Consider the following 6,513-nt stretch of genomic DNA (forward strand, 5'->3'; position numbering starts at 1 on the left):
TCAATAAAAATTGTTTTTGGAATTCAGAAATGATTTAAAAAGAGGTCAGGTTTTTAACTATTTATTGAAGTATGTGGATGTACAGTATTTCAATAGATATGAATATGAATAAATGGTATGCCTTAAGATCCTTTGAATATGTATTTACTTTAAAGACCGGAAAAAGCTCTTCCTGTCTTTTAGTAAAACATCCATATTTCATAATCTGATGTAAAATATGTTGTACTGTTTCCAATAGGTGAATATAAAGTCAGTTTATCAATTAAAACATGTATTTGATTTCTTTTGAAACTCTATCAGTCTAAGAGAAAAAATGATGACACAATAATTTAAAGATATTTCTGCTATTCCCTTCTTTATTTTGTGTGTCCCCCACTGTACTGCACTTACACCATCCAGATACTCCGGAACAACACAAGGTGAAAATGTAGGGCGTCCCAGAATGAAAGGGTGCCTTTCTCTTGGTGATTTCCAAAAAAGTTGACAAACTGAACTGCATCTAGCCTAAAGAAGAAGTTTTCTGGAAAGATTTTGTTTTTAACTATTTAGAACTTTTACCTGCTGAAAGCAGCAGAGTTAGTGACAGTAAGAGATAATAAAATCCTGTTGGTTTTATGGGCAAAGCATCTGAAAACCCAAATGCCTATAGGATGCATACAGATAACATAATTTTATAAGACACCTGGGTATAAAACAGGGAGTGTATACTCCACCTCAAAGCATTCAGACAGTTTTCTTAAAATCTTTGCTTTCCAAATAAAACACACTTTGTCTGAGAGCTGTTAGATTGTGATTTTAAATCATTCATTTGGGGTGGCTCACATTTGCAGAGTCACCCCAAATGAATGATTTAAGCTCTCTTCTCCAAATCTGTCCATCTCTGATGGTCACCCAAGTACAAAGGAATGATGTGGCACGTAAACCAATCAGCAAACCATGAAAAAGATCCATACTTGGGGAAAGAAGCTATTTTGAAATATGGGCATCCGTAGGTCTTTCCTGGGAAACCCGTATCTCCCATAAAAATGAAAACACGCTAACAAACTCCTGGTTTTCCCACTGGCTCCTCATTCCTCTCTTCGTAACCTTCCCCCTGCACTCATTCGTCGACCTGGAAGCAGAAGCATCGAGTCTCAGAGCCTGCAGGCTAACACGTGTGGGCAGAGCTGTTTTCTCTCTGAACATAGCAGGTCAGAACACAGGTACTTCAAAATGACACTCAGGTGTGTGGACAATAGCTACTTGCTTTCGCCTGTCAGGCAGAAACTTAAGAATTTTAAGGGAAAATTTTCCAAGAACAATGCATTTAGGTTGGTGGAATTTGATCCAAACACCAGTCAGGGTATCCCTGCTCGGACTTCCCAAGATGCACATGCTCTCGCATTCACACATGCTGTATTCTAATAATTCCAAATATACTGAAAACATTTAGGAATTCACATCTCTAGTGGAAAGAGAAACAATTGTCAAATGAGTCAAAGAAGTAATTTTCAGTCTTCCTGGAGAGAAGGAAAAGAGGAACACTTTTCAGTCTTCTCCCTGAAAGCTCTGCCCACAGTCCTACCAAGGCTAGCACAGCTCCCCCATCCTCAATCCAAGACACATACCTCACCTCAGAGGCAGATGTGGCAGCTGGAATTACTCCTGAGGTATCACATCTATCTCTACCTCACCTTTTACAGCGGCAAAGCACTTCAGCAGACATTGCCACTTTGATTTTCAAAGTCTGTTAAAACATTACTACTATTGCCACATGTTGACGATGAGAATGAGATTCAGAAATTCCAAGTCACTTGCTGAAAATTATACTTTACTGAGTGGCACATCTGAGACACCGTGCAATGTAAGATACTACCAATGTGTTTCTGTTTCTGCTAGCTTCCTTAGGAACAGAAACATCTCAAGCTTCACAGACAACAATACACATATTTATACTTAGATATATGTAACTTCATTTATACATATGTATTTTTTCTTTAATGCCATCTCTTCATTTTCCAGTGTCTGCAGAGGGTATGTGGTTTAAAGGCAAATCATGTTACACATCTCATCTAAAACTTTTGGAGTATGAAACATATAATGCAATTGCCTTTGGACATACAGCCCTTGTAACATTAGGCCCATTACACCAAATGGAGGATCTTGTCATAATCATATGTATCTTTCTAACAGAGCATTTTGCAAAAGACCCACCAACTTTTAGATGCTCCACTAAGACTATTTGCCAGGCATCTGCAATCAACAGAATTCTTAGGGAAATGGAGATCAGAATATATGCACACATTTTTTAAAATTCACAATAGAATACTGATTTTAAATCTTGAGTGATGTTTGAGATAATTTATGTCAAAATACTAATTATATGCACATCTGCTTGTGTTGGGGCAGTAGAACAAGAGAGAGATTCTAACTTTAGAAATTAAATTATATACAAACCAAGAAAATACATTCATTTTTTGTTATTAAAATACAAATACAATACAAATCTTATGGACATAATTCTTGAGTTTGAAAAAATTAGAAGCTTGACTTTCATATACATATAAAAGGAACATAATTCCTCAATGAAGAATAAGATGTTACAACGATATAAAAGCACAATCCAGATAACAGACATATTTATAGATTTAGAATATTGAAATTAATATGCTAATTGGGAAAATAGTTATTTTCCAGAGAAGGAAGAGGCCGGTTGAATCTGTAGCCAACAGAATTTATTTACATGTCTCTACACAAGATGCAGGCTGGGGCAAAAGTAGGTTTATAGTTGTGCGTGGGGAAGATGGAATTTATTCTGGTACTATTATTTATTAATTCTTGTATTATTTTCCAGACAAACAACTGTAAATCTACTTTTGTGCCCCTCCTTCCTGTACATTTTGCCTTAGTATCACTTATCTGCAACTTATAAAATAGCTCAGATACAATGAAAAGTAAAATCCTCATAGAATTAGAATCAGGTAACCTAGAAGGATGTGATCTAAATAATTCATGGATTTTTCTCTCTAACACAAATGTTCTCCTAAAATTATCAGCCATAAAATTCTTAAAAGCAGTTGAATTGAATGAATTACTGATATTTTGATAATATAGTAACCTCTATTACAATGACTCAGAAAAACAAACCCAAGTTATCCATATACCCAATAGTCTACATTCTGTATATTCTAATTACTAATTTTCTTCCTTATTTAGTTTGGGACATGCCAAAGGAAAAGTAAACAATTAAAACATAACAAGAACCAATTTACTTCAAGAATCTACCTCATTGAAAAATGAATATATTTAGACACGTTAAAAGAAAAAGTGTTTTTGCCATTTGGCAAGATGGGCACTTAACTTATGGGATTCTAAGTTAACATTTTACATTTACATTAACAATAATACGAAACATAAAGTAACACTTGAAAGAGCAATATTTCATCAACTGAATATAAGGGAACTGGTAAAAACACTGCAAAGGGCTGAATGGTCTGTTTCCACTTAATGCTGATAAGCCCAGTCCTTGCACAAATTTTAGTTTGGTAGAAACTGCAGGAGGGAGCATGGTTCATCAGGCTTTCAAAGCTTTAAAATGTTAAAGGGGTGGTTTTCCTCATTCATTTCAAATGAATTGCTAAAAGCACTGGTATATTCCTCAGTGGAACTTTAAATTTGCTAGTTTCCTCATTAACTTTGATCTTTTCACATTAAAAAAATTAATGTTACACTTAACCACAGCAGACTTACACCACCTGAAGTTCTAAATTGTGTTTAAACAAGTATTACAAGCATGTGGGATATTCTGAGAAAATTTGGGGACCTAATTTTTTAATGGACTTATAAAATAGTCTTTGGAGACTATAATATGCAGATAATAGAGAACAAACACTTCTTGATGGTTCCAAAGCACCTGATAGAATGGATGCACAGAACTCTTACATATTTTTCTAAGTAGTTCTATAAATCGTGACTGTGGTTGCCCCAAAACCTGACACCTCCCTGCCAAAGTTTTGACTAGTGACCAAGCAACAATGTGGTCAATAGCTCATTTATTACATACTCGTTAAGAAATTGTCTCTAGAAATTTGAAACTCTTCAAGTTGATATCTTTTAAAACAAAATGCATACTCACACAAACACAAAATCGTGGTTTTATTTGTGACCTGGAAAATAAGCTTGCAAACCAGCCATGAGGTGTTCTGGATAATTCCAAAAAAAAAAAAAAAGAAGGAGGAGGAGAAAGAGGAAGAAGAAGAAGAACAAAGAACAATAAAAACAACAGTGCAGCCAAAAGTTTCTTTTTAAGATTTATTTACCAAGATTTTAGCATAAGTAACACCTTGTGTTTAATTAACCAGAGGATAGAAACTATATTAAATGCTGACATGGAGAGAAGGAGATTTTATTTAAAAAATTAGAATAAAATGTATTTCTAGAAATATATTTTCCCTATTCATAGATAAATAATGAGTTTATGCTTCTGCAAATCTCATTGTTTAATAACTTTGTTGACAAAGTTATTGTTGACAAAGACTGATATTTTTAATTTAGAATTCTATTTCTGAAAATGTACATTTTTAATTTGTAGATAAACGAGTGTGTATATTTAGAAACTTCTCTCCTAATGCAATTTAACAATATACTAGCAATACCTTTATGGTTTAACATATGGCAAATGTATGTCTTTGTTTACCAAGTAGCACAGGAATTGATATCAGGATCTATTTTTATGTTGAAGCACATTTTCAGGCTGGTATCAGTTAAAAAACTGTCACCAGCTGATTTGGGATATTTTAAACATTAAATTTAGTTTAAACTAAAAAGACGTTTACCTTATCCATTGCCAGGTAACTTGAAAAGTTTATGTGACATTTATTCACTCATTTGGTCACTGAAACAGTAAGGTGTAATTAGGCAACCTTCCAAGAGCCATCTGAAAGGAGTTGCCTGGTGAAAGTAACCTGGAGTTTAAAAGACTATCATCAAACTAAAAGGCATAATAAATAAAGGAATAAAAAGGCATCTGCTTCCCTAATCTTTTCTATAGGAAGCCAGCTTCACCTTATATCCAAAAAAAGAGAAAGGGAACAGGGGAAAAGATGGCGGAGAAGAGAGAGAGGTAGGGAGAGGGGGAGAGGGAAGAGATTGAAAGGAAGAGAGAGAGAAAATGAGAGAGATATTAATACTGTGTGTATATTTTCTCCTGGAAAAATAGTAGGAACATAAACTGATACAACCACTATGTAAAACAGTATGGAGGTTCCTCAAAAAATTAAGAATAGAGTTACCATATGACCCAGCAATCTCTCTTCTGGGTATCCACCTGAAATACGTGAAAACATTTCTTCTCAAAGATATACGCACCCTTATGTACATTACAGCACTATTCTCGGGGGCCGAGACATGGAAACCACCAAAGCATCCTTCAGTAGATGACTAGATAAAGAACATGTTGTACCTATGGGATACTGCTCGGCTAAAAGAAAAGAAGAAATACTGCCATTTTCGACGACAATATGGATGGACCTTGAAAATATTATGCTAAACAAAATAAGTCAGTCAGAAAAAGCTATATGATTTCACTCATATGTGGGATGTAAAACTGAAATTCAGACAAAGACAACAGTATGGTGGTACCAGAGGGAAGGGAGTAAGGGTAGTAAAGGGTGAAGGGGTCCAATATATAGTGACAGAAGATAGTTTCACTTTGGGTGGTGGTCACACAATGTATTCCATGTATCATGAAAATGTACACTTGGAGCCTACCTAATCCTACTAACCAATGTCACCGCTATGAATTTAATTTAAAAAATAAATTAATGTTAGCAAAGAAAGATTTCCTTTTTGTGTGTATGTGTATGATTTCCTGCTGCCTAGATCTGTTATGAAAATACTCCTCTTTTTGCAATGCAACTTCAGTTTCCACACTTAGAATTAGTAAATACAGTGATGTGAATAAAAGTTGCTATTCTATATTTTCCAAGTGGTCATTCCTCTTGCTTAAAGTTTAATTGTTATTCATCTAAAATTACATTTCGACAGCAATGTATCATATCCCTTTCTCCAGAAGACATGATAATATTCTATTTCATCACATAACATAATAAAAGAGATAAAACTTCCATTTCTCTGTGACTTTGTTAATAATGAACTCTCTTACGCAATTGCTAAAACTGTTTAGTAAGAAAATAACATCTGAATTTGAATAGGTCACCACTTTATAAATATGTACAGTGATAAAAATTCAGATCCATAACTGTCAGGTATAAACTTTTGGTGATGTCTGTATAAAAATAAATCCTCAACGCTCTGGCCATTTAACTCCTAATGCCAGGATACCAGAAAAATTAAAAAGTGCTTTTCAAAAGCAAATTAAAATAAAACTTTATTATAAGGGGATTCAGTGTTTCATAATTCTATGATATCAGTCTATTCACATGTCATACTCCCAGTTTTGATTGTAGACAACACATACAGACTGGCTAATTTGAGGAGAAAAGGAATTCATTGGAAGAATTCTGGGTAGCTCTC

This window comes from Sturnira hondurensis, unplaced genomic scaffold (assembly GCF_014824575.4).
Source record: "Sturnira hondurensis isolate 20B ecotype Veracruz unplaced genomic scaffold, ASM1482457v3 Scaffold0000648, whole genome shotgun sequence".
NCBI classification, from domain to species: domain Eukaryota; kingdom Metazoa; phylum Chordata; class Mammalia; order Chiroptera; family Phyllostomidae; genus Sturnira; species Sturnira hondurensis.